Source organism: Lactuca serriola, chromosome 5 (assembly GCF_051521515.1).
Source record: "Lactuca serriola cultivar US96UC23 chromosome 5, Lser_US96UC23_V15, whole genome shotgun sequence".
Lineage (NCBI taxonomy): Eukaryota > Viridiplantae > Streptophyta > Magnoliopsida > Asterales > Asteraceae > Lactuca > Lactuca serriola.
The window spans coordinates 237,198,542-237,210,527 of NC_136412.1; positions in this window are offsets into that span (position 1 = coordinate 237,198,542).

Below are 11,986 nucleotides of genomic sequence, written 5' to 3' on the forward strand. Positions count from 1 at the left end.
CTCCTGTGAGGCAAGTGGAGTTCAGTGTTGATTTGATTCCAGGGGCCGCGTCTATCGCTAAGGTGCCTTATCGTCTTGCACCTCCAGAGATGCAAGAGTTATCCTCGCAGCTTCAGGAGCTGCTGGGGAAGGGGTTTATTCGGCCGAGCAGCTCACCGTTGGGAGCGCCTATCCTGTTCGTCAAGAAGAAGGATGGTTCACACCGGATGTGCATTAACTACCGGGAGTTGAACAAGCTGACGATCAAGAACCGTTACCCGTTACCGAGGATCGACGATTTATTCGATCAGTTGCAGGGAGCATCTTGGTTCTCCAAGATAGATTTGAGGTCGGGATATCATCAGGTGAGAGTGCGGGATGAGGACGTCCAGAAGACAGCGTTCAGGACGCGATATGGGCATTACGAGTTTGTGGTGATGCCTTTTGGGCTCACCAATGCCCCGGCTGTGTTCATGGATCTCATGAACAGGGTATGCAGGCCGATGTTGGATCGGTCGGTGATTGTATTTATCGATGACATTCTGGTATATTCAAGATCTAGAGAGCAGCATGAGGAACATTTGAGGGAGGTCCTTGGGGTTTTGAGATCGGAGAAGCTTTATGCAAAGTTCTCCAAGTGTGATTTCTGGTTGCGGGAGGTCCAATTCCTTGGACATCTTGTTAAACAGGAAGGGATTCTGGTCGATCCGGCCAAGGTTGAGGCAGTGATGAGTTGGGAGGTGCCGAAGTCACCATCTGAGATCAGGAGTTTCCTTGGGTTGGCAGGGTATTATCGGAGATTTATCAAGGATTTCTCCAAGATCGCAGTGTCACTCACCAGATTGACCCGGAAGGGTGTTGCGTTCTCATGGGATCCCGAGCAGCAGACCTCCTTTGAGACACTTCGCCAAAGGTTATGCGAAGCCCTGGTATTAGCACTCCCGTAAGGGATGGAGGATTTTGTGGTATATTGTGATGCATCGATTTTGGGGCTGGGTGCGGTGTTAATGCAGAGGGGTCATGTGATAGCATATGCATCGAGGCAGTTGAAGCCTCATGAGACGAGATATCCCACGCATGATCTAGAGTTGGGGGCAGTAGTGTTCGCTCTCAAGATTTGGCGTCACTACTTGTATGGGGTTCGGTGTACGATATACACGGACCATAAGAGTTTGAAGTACTTGATGGATCAACCCAACCTAAATATGCGACAGAGGAGGTGGTTGGATGTGGTCAAGGATTATGATTGTGAGATCCTGTACCACCCAGGCAAGGCTAATGTGCTAGCCGATGCGTTGAGCCGCAGGGCGGAGAGCACACACCTGCGAGATGTATGTTTGAGGTTGACCGTGATAGCTCCGATATTGGATGCCATTCGTGGGGCACAGGCCGAGGCTGTGCAACCGGGGATGCAGAAGAGGGAACGGGTCATTGGTTTGGTTTCAGAGTTCGTTACGGATGGTCGAGGGCTTATGACTTTTCAGGGTCGGATTTGGGTACCGTTTGTGGGCGGTATGCGTGCTACTTTGATGGAGGAGGCTCATCGGTCGAAATTTTCGATCCATCCGGGGGCCACGAAGATGTATTTGGATTTGAGGAAAGAGTATTGGTGGCCCTGTATGAAGAGGGACGTCGCCTGGTTTGTTGAGAGGTGCTTGACCTGCCGCAGGGTTAAGGCCGAGCACTAGAGACCGCATGGCAAGTTGCAGCCATTGGAGGTTCCCGAATGGAAGTGGGAGCAGATCACTATGGATTTCATCACCAAATTGCCGAGGACTGCTAGAGGAGTTGATGCAATTTGGGTGATTGTGGACAGGTTGACGAAGAGCGCTCACTTCCTCGCCATCAGTGAGAGTTCTTCAGCGGAGAAGTTGGCGGAGATATATGTGAGAGAAGTGGTATCTCGGCATGGGGTGCCGATCTCGATTGTTTCGGACCGTGATGTGCGTTTCACTTCCAGATTCTGGAAGAAATTTCATGAGGAGTTGGGTACTAGATTGCATTTTAGTACCGCATATCATCCCCAGACAGACGGCCAGGGTGAGCGGACGATTCAGACGCTTGAGGACATGCTCCGAGCATGTGTGTTAGATTTCGGGGGTAGTTGGGATGCGTATTTACCCTTGGCAGAGTTTTCCTACAACAACAGCCATCATTCGAGCATTGGTATGCCACCCTTTGAGCTGTTGTATGGTAGGAGGTGTCGGACCCCCATTTGTTGGGGAGAGGTTGGGCAGAGAGTGATGGGCAGTACAGAGATCGTGCTTCAGACGACAGAGCAGATTCAGCAGGTCAGACAGAGGTTATTGACCGCCCAGAGCCGACAGAAGAGTTATGCAGACCGATGCCAGTCCGAGCTTGAGTTTCAGGTCGGCGACTTCGTTCTCCTGAAGGTCTCTCCTTGGAAAGGAGTGATTCGATTCAGGAAGAGGGGCAAGTTGGGACCCCGGTATATTGGGCCATTTCGTGTGATTGTGAGGGTAGGCCGGGTAGCCTATCGTTTGGAGTTGCCAGCAGAGTTGGGGCAGATCCACGACACTTTTCATGTGTCGCAATTGAGGAAGTGTATAGCCGATGAGTCGGCAGTGGTTCCATTAGAGGATATTCAGGTGGATGCGATCCTGAATTATGCCGAGAGGCCAGTGGCCATCAGAGATCGGAAGATCAAGGTTCTGAGGAACAAGGAGGTACCTCTGGTGTTGGTTCAGTGGCAACACCGGAAGGGATCAGAGATGACCTGGGAGCCGGAGCGCGAGATGCGGGAGCAGCATCCGGAGCTATTTTCAGAGCGAGACTTCGAGGGCGAAGTCTAGTTCTATTGGGGGAGAATTGTAACAGCCCGGATTTCCAGGTGTCTTTATTGTTTATGATTTTGGTGTTTTGAGAGGGGACTCGGCGAGTTGGAGCTTAGACTCGCCGAGTAGGGACGCGATTCTGGACGCGGGAATCGCCTGGACTCGGCGAGTCCAGGATATGGACTCGGCGAGTCCGCACTGTTTAATGAAACCCTAATTTCTCGGGTTTGGGACCTATTTAAAGGGCCTTATGGCCGTCATTTGTACCCAGCAGTCCATAGAGAGAAACCCTAGAGTGCTTTAGCGATTTGAGAAAGAGAGGAAGCATTTCTTGACCTTTTCGTGTTGTTTAGCAAAGAAGAGGGAGGTTCTAGCCAAGAGGAAGCAAAGGAGGTTGCTATTATGTGGATTTGAAGCTTAGATCATCGATCTAAAAGTATGATTTCGGCTCATCTTCTGTTTTGTGAAGTATATTTGGATTTAGGGTTTCTTGTGGCCTTTGTTGGGTTGATTTGATGGCCAAATAGTCCCTTGCTAGTGATGAGGCTTTGGATCTGGATCCATAGAGGTCCAGAGAGCCTCATTCATCAAGCTTTATGAAGAACAATGGAGGTTATGACCTTGAATTGTGATATTTGTTGATAATTCTTCATATATGGACATATAGAGGTTGTATGTACACCAAGTTTGGGGCTTTACGTGGTGAATCAGTCTAGGAAGGCCAGATCTATGAATTGATGGAACATATCTGACCTTAGAAGTGAGTTTGAGTGATTGCATGGCACGGACTCGCCGAGTCCGATGAGCAGACTCGACGAGTAGCTTGAAGATTGCCTTGGATCGGCCAGTGAGTGGTCCAGTCGAGTCATGGGTTGACCCAGTGAGTCAGGGCGAGTTAGGGAAGGGTGGTCAAGAGGACTGAGTCAAGCTGGGACTCGCCGAGTTGTTCTTGAGACTCGGCGAGTTGAGTCGGGGTGGCCCCGCGATTCTTCCAGTTGGAACTCGTCGAGTCAGGGGGAGTACTCGACGTGTAAGAAGGGAATCCTAGAGAGTTGGTGAAAACGTCTAGACTCGCCGAGTTGCCCTCGTGCACTCGCCGAGTCCGGTCAAAGTTGACCGTTGACCAGAGTTGACCTGTGATTGACTTCTTAGGGATAGTCAACCTTAGAGATAAAAAGTGTTAATTAGAGACATATGATGTTATAGGAGGATTATAGCTTGGAGGATCGGGCACGAGGGATTTCAGGATTTGTGAGTCATCGAGATACGCGAGGTGAGTCTTCTCACTATACTTTACCTTGAGTAGGTAACCAGAGTTATGTGATAGAGTATTGTATGCTATATGTTGTACTGCATTATTTCTATGTGATTATGCTGTGTATGTTTACAGAGTTGGAACCGGAAGGTTCCTAGAGTTAGAACCTGAGGGTTCACAGAGTTTGGGTGCACGAACCCATAGAGTTATAGCCTCGAGTGGCTAATATGTGTTTTATGTGTGGTATTTTGGGGAACTCACTAAGCTTTGTGCTTACAGTGTTAGTGTTGTTGTTTCAGGTACTAGCGATGACCGTGGGAAGCCGCCGACTTGATCCGTACACACGCATGGGATTTTGTTATGCTTGTGATCTTGGGATTTTGTGTAATGTAAATTGGGATTTAAACTTGATGATTTTATGAAAAGTTAATGGGAAATGTTTTTATAAATTGTGAAAAATTATTTTGAAATTTACGGTGTTACAATTACTTTAGAAGTTGAAATATAATATGATTGGATGAGTGAGTTTATTGAAAAGCTATGTTGATCTCTGCCATTCAAGGATCATATGAGATTGATTGCGATCCGTATCTCATGTTTAACATGATGTCTATGACAAAGGGATAATTGATAAACTTACCTTATATACCAATTGTAGCTTGGAGCTTTTGGGGAATTGGACGTTGATAGAATGGTACAAAGTCATATGTTGACGAGGACAGTGAAATGTTGCTAGATGTTCACCATTGTCTATATCAGTCTAATATGAATCTTGCGCAAGTGGGGGATTGAAAGATCTAATATGCTCAAGAATCATATTAAAGTGATATTGCTAATAAACATATGATACTAAAAGGTCACACTAACAACAACTTGATATAATTGATTATTTATTAGAAATTGATTTTAATAAAATTCAATAAACTCTTATAATTACATTGGAAATTATTTATTTATAGGAAATAATAATTTTTCATTAGCAAGAAAACATCGTGTAATTCATATGGTATGAATTAATAAGTAATGCACAACATTTTGGACTAGATAAATTCTTTTGTATTTTACCAAAAAGTTAAAGTTTATATTTTATAAACTTGGTTTATAAAATATAAAATGATTTTGTCTTCTTTTGCCTTTATAATTTCAAAATATGGCTAGACAAAAGAGAGTATGGGCTCTTCATTTGTTTAATGAAAAGAGCACTCCTCTAGGAAGACAAGCATGGACAATATGATTAAAATAAGGAGTGATGGTCTTTTGATTAATTTATTCAAAAGAAAGGCATGACCTGAAGCATGGGGAACACATACTTTAGGTGCATGAGTTCTTAAAGTGTTAAGAATTTATGGACCAAAGATTTTCTATATAAAGTGAGACTTTCATTCTCTTGTCTTAACCCATGCAAAAATTCGAAATTTGTTATGTTCATCTCATTCTCTCTAGTTTTGTTAAGAACACATGAAGTTTACTTGCTTCTTGATGCTCTCTTTAGGTTCTTATTTTGATAAGAACATAAAGCTTAAGAGTCTTAAGAGTTTTATACAACATAACTATCATTCTACGTCAAGTTGGCTTCTTGTTGATGTCTCTAAATTCATCATTCTTCATCAACTTCCAAGTCTCTCAAGAAGATCCAAAGAACTACAAAGGTTGTTATTTGTTCTTCTTATTCTTTGGTTGTGTTTGTTTTCTTTCCAAACTTTGCAAGCGATCCTTGGTGGGTTTAACTTGTTTATGTTATTCAAAATATTGTAGGTTTTCTGTTGCTAAATCTTATATTTTTGAAACTAATTTTTGAATAGAAACCCAATACCAATCGCAAGGGAAAATTAACTCCTAGTAGAAATAGGTAGCAAATGAAAGGATGTTGCGTTCAATTCTTAATGGAAAAATGCATATTAAAATATATCCACAAGATGCTAAATGATTATAGCAAGTGAAGAACAACGGTCTATTCTGGTTTGACATGCTAGATTGTTTTCAAATTAAACATAATGAAAGCTTAAATTTAATTCCAAATATAGATTAGATTTCGCAAGTCAATTTAGACCGTTATTCTTCATCTGTTATAATATTCAAGCATCCTGCCCATAGATTTTAATTTGTATTTTTCCAATAAAAATAAGATATAATAGCATTTTTTTTAACAAATCAACTATTTTCTTCAGATTTTAATATTGCAAACCATTAAGAACACTATAAGCAACAATATTAAGAACAAAGTAATTCTAATCCAAAATAAAAAAGTTAGTTCAAAGTAAAAGTTTGTCTATTGAATTTATTATGAATCAAATCATTTTTAAGATTGAAAATAATTTTAATAGAGAAATGATGAAAGCTGAAATTAATTTCAAGCATAGATTGGAGTTTGGCAGCTATCATTCTAATTGATTTTGAAAACAATCCAAAATGTCAAGCTAACCTAGTTCGTTGTTCTTCACATGTTAAATTTTTTGAACATTTGACATATAGATTTTGATATTTTTTTCCAATAAGAATTGGATATCACACCATTTTCTTTGTTTTGAAAAAAATCAAATGTTTATACAAATTTTATCGATGAAAACTATAAAGAACACCATAAAAACAAGGAAAAAACACAGGAATTATGATTTAATACGAAAAAAATTGGTAAAAATATTTTTCCTAAATGTTAAAAGTTTTTTCAAATACAAAATTTGAAAAGTTTTTTTTTTTCTTCATAAAAGAGAAACTTGTTTAAAACTGGAGATTACCGATAATTTGTTGAAAAGGCGAAATAAAAACTTATTAAAAATAAAAATTTGAGATAATAACATATAAAACCTTAAGTTTGACAAAAATATATAAATTTATCTTTTTGCGGATTTTAGGTTTAATAAAACCGAATGTCTTTAAAAAAAATCAATTTTACAACTTTTGCAGATTTATCCGGTAAAACTAAACATTTCTACCAAATTCAAGGCTTTAATGAACCGGAAAACTAAACTTACCGAAATTTTATGAACTTAAAAAGAAAAGTAAACCAAACATTTATGTAAAACGTAAAGATTTTAGTGAATCATTACATTATAGGATATATTTTTTTTAAATGCTGCAAACATCTCGTTGTAATGAACATATAATCTGTAAAAAGATAAATTCATATATTAAAACTTACAAGCTTTTACATCAATAATAATAATAAAAAAATGAAATTTAGACAGAAAACATACGTTTTATATATTTTCCGCCATAAAATTATATCGAACAAACCTTTCAATATTCTCACTCATTTCTTAAAAAAAAAAAACATAGCTTCTTGTGAAAGGCAGCGTATTCCACCATTTGGCATCGTTGGCATTTGGAGGCTGATTGGTTGGTAATCTTTCCGATTCACATGCTTCATCAAACAAACCTTTCAATATTCTCCCTCATTTCTTTCGATAATGACAAAGCTGATACATTTTTGTACAGTTGGGTTGATTAATTTATAGGATAATATGTTTAACAAGTTTGAATCATTTGATTAGTTTTTTAATTAATTTCAATGAATTAAAGATAACATCTACTTAAAAATTACAATATATTAATTTATTTATAAAGAAATCAAAACGATCAGCTATTTATAATCAATTATAAGTAGTTAGATTTCTTTTCAAATATTTAATTTACAGATACTCGTTATTATTCAATATAAACAATAATATATAATGGACTGATATTTTACATTTTTCTTGAAGTGTATAACGTATACATATACTAACTTTCGGTATTTTTATTAGAACGGATAACGGAATTGAAGAAAACGGCTACCATGAATGAAAATAGTCAAACAATCGAAATAGTTTTGATATTTTTTAAAAGTAAAATACAATGTGAAAATGTCTAATCTGGTCATTTTTTAATTATTTTCCACAAATTAATAAAAAGTTAAGAAATTTTCATTTTTATTATATGAGGCAAACATTTGTATAGAATTTATTTTACTTTTTGATTTTGTCCATTTTCTCTAAATAGGAGATCATAGATGGCAAAGAACCCCATCGTCTCTTCTTTTCTACTTATTTGTGATTTCATGCTTTTTTTTTCCTAGGTTGATATATATGATTGTACAAGTCATTAATATAAAGTTTGTACGTTAAATGGTTGTACAATTACAGATGGCCATTTCATAATTGAAACAAGATAACTCATATTAATTTTAGATTCTAATAGATGTTATAAAATACAAACAAGAAAGTATAACTTTGTTAATAGGAAACTTGTCTTCTGCAATAAGAAAGAATTTCTAAGACTTGAATGTGAAAATGAGACTGACTTTGTTTTTTTTTTTTTTTTTTTTTTTTTTTTTTTTTTTTTTAAAGTTTAAATATATTGAGCAAATGGACCATGAAACTCTAAGCATGCTACGATTCCGCAACACACTCGATGAAACTACAGACGTGTTAGCCTCATATATTGTTTCAGTGGTTAAATTTGGAAAAAAAACTTAATCTATTACTACTATCTTATTGAAAATTATTAAGCAAAATGGTTAGATTTGTCTTTTCCCCAAATGAAATTGACTTTGTTTGAGTTTTTTTTTTTGATAATTTTATTTTTATGGTTAAATATCAATAACTAACAAATTATACGAGATATAAAAAAACATTATTGTTTTAAAAAAGAATATTGTTATATGAAAAGAAAGTATCATCCATTTTATCTTTTACTTTTTGAGTGTCATGTTAGTTTTCTTCTCACAATTTTTTTATTAACCAAAATATAGGAAATTGTTATTTTTTCACTACTTTTTATTTGTTTATTTAAAAAATATATATATATTTTATATAAATATTATATTCATTTTGTAGGAAATTAAAAACCATAAATTTTTTATAATTTTTTAGTATATATATAATTTAATAAATATTAAAAAAAACTAATAAAACAGACCAATACAGTGAAAAGAGAAAAAGTGGTGTAGCCTCCCTTCTCTCTTAAACCGCACCTACAGTAAAGTGTTTATGGCCATGGTTTAGGTTGTAAGACCGGAGGGTGTGGGGTGCGATTTTAGCTAACGTGGCACCGAAACACTGCCCCCTTCATGCGGTTTCGAAGTGCATTTTGGAGAGTGTGGCAAGAATTGGGAGCGCTCCCTTTCTCTCTCTCTTTCTCTATCTCTCTATCTCTCTTTTCTTTCTCTATCTTCTTTCTATCTCTCTTCCTCTATCTCTCCACCCTTTGGGTGTTGTAAAAAAGTGCAGGAAAATGAAGGAGTGTGACATCACTCCCTCTAGCCTAACACCTTTTTCAGCTTCATACATTTTGACATTAAAAGATTAAACAATTAAACAAACTCGTTTGTTTTATTTATAATATAATTTTATTTTGATGATATTTTAAAATAAAGTGTTAATTTTTTATGTTCAAGGGTATTTTTTCTATTAAATCAATGATTTTTTATTAAAAAATTAAAGATTTGTTACCTGTACATAATATTAATCCTTCTTTTTATTATAATTAACATAGATTTTTCATGACATATAAGACTATAAGTTTATCTGATTTAAATTGCATACACCATACACCAGTATGTTTGTATTTGTTTGTTGATAAAGATGGGAGATAACCGTTAGAGAAAAGATCAGCTGGCAGTTGCGTTGCGTCTATGACCTGGCTAATCTTTTTGCTTTTTCAAATAGTTACAGTTTAGCCCCTAATTGTTTTCGAGTTTCCATTTAGGAACCCTAAAATATTTGATTTATGTAATTTTCATCCCTACGTGGTGGGTCCAACAGTCACATGCGGATATGATCGGCTAGAGGCGTGAAACGCGGGACCAAAGACCAACGAGGCAAAGGGTGACAATGTTTGACTACGGTCTTCTCCACCGTTAGATTCATTCTAGAAACTAGAAAGTTAATTACAAAATCATATTAATTACTAAAAGTTTTATTTTAATGGAAAAAGATTTATTACTGAGTAGTTATGTAATCTAATCATAAAATTATATGTATTAAAAATATGGGTTGGAAAGATACGGTTTTTGATTAAATTGAACCAAAAATCATATATATCGATTTTTTGATTTTCTAAATTAGAACGACATTAAACCGCAGTTTTTTTTTGGTCTTCGGTTTACCAATGCGGTTTGGTTTTTCTAAACTAAAACACCAACTATACTTTTGTATTTCTCTTATCTTCATTTAGTGTGGCCCATGTATCTCCGGCCCACTTGTCTATTAGCCCATCGTAATTGTTTGTATATATATTTTTTTTGGTGGAATGCAATTAAGTGAGTTATGGGAAAATTGTATTTGTTAATTGTTATAGTTAAAAAAAAAAGAAATTTTAGTGTTCCAAATTAATGTGGATTTTAACTCTATATCTAAGTTTGTAGGTTGTTATTGTTATTTTATAAATAAACAAATTAAATGTTTTTATATCCCTCGATCAATATGGGATTATATGTAATGTATAGATGTTTGCAAATAGGTTAATTTACTTAAAATAAGTTGAAATTTCCAGAAAAACCCCAATATTTTGGAAAAATCTTTAATAAAGTTCTAATTTTTATTTGTTAAACAAAAAAAATCTGGACTTTTTAACTTTTTGAACAGAAAATCTAAAAAACCTGCTAATTTATTCACTTTAACAATTTTTGACATTTCAGTAGATTATGTGACCAAATTGTTAATTTTTTGAAAATAATGGAAATTTTATACAAATTTCGTCAATATTTGTATATAATGTATAAATGTATTTTTACGTATTTATATATATTTTTACGTATGAATGTACATTTTTAAGTTTTTCATATGTATATGTTTACATATATTTATATATTTTAAATGTATAAATGTATTTTTATATATTTTAAACCATTCTACATATTTTTTAATATATTTTTATGTGTTATTTTTTTATGTATTACATATTTATATGTATTTTTACATATTTATGCATTTTTTAAAAGTTTTTTATATAGATGTTTACGTATTTTAAATGTATAAACGTATTGTTTTTACGTATTTCTATGTATTTTAAGTATTTTACATATATTTTAATGTATTTTTATGTATTCCGTATTTATATGTATTTTTAAGTATTTACGTATTTTTTAAAGTTTTTTATATAGATGTTTAGGTATTTTAAATGTATAAACGTACTGTTTTACGTATTTTATGTATCTTTTTAAATATTTTACATATATTTTGTGTATTTTTATGTCTATTTATTTATGTATTACATATTTATATGTATTCTACATAATTATGTAATTTTTTTGTTCTTTATATAGATGTTTATGTATTTTGAATATATAACCATATTATTTTTACGCATTTTTGTATTTTTTTACTACAAGTCGTCTTCACCATTTCATCTAATTCGAACAACTTCTTCGAGTATGTCTAGATGGGTTTTTTGCATACCCACATATTTTAAGTTTTTCCCATTCGATGTTTAATTTCAAGATAAACGAATGGAAAAAGCATAACATATATCGGCTTGTAGGAAAACCATCAAGACATAATCGAAGAAGTTTTACGAATTAGATAAAATGGTGAAGACAACTTGAAATAAAAATACACAAATATGTACAAATAATACACTTATCCATTTAAAATACATAAAAACACATAAACATCTATATATAGAACTTAAAAAAATACATAAATATTTAAAAATACGTATAAATATATACTACTTACAAAAACACATAAAAATTCATAAAAATATGTAAAATACTTAAAAATACATATAAATAAGTAAAAAATACGCTTATATATTTAGAATACATAAAAATATAAATAAAAAACTTATAAAAAATATATAAATACGTAATACATAAAAACATAACAAATAAAAGTTAATAAAAATACATATAAACATATAAAAATACATTAAAATTTTAATATACAAAAAAAAAACATATACATATAAAAACTTTAAAAAAATACATAAATACGTAAAAATAAATATAAATATGTAATACATAAAAAATATCACATTA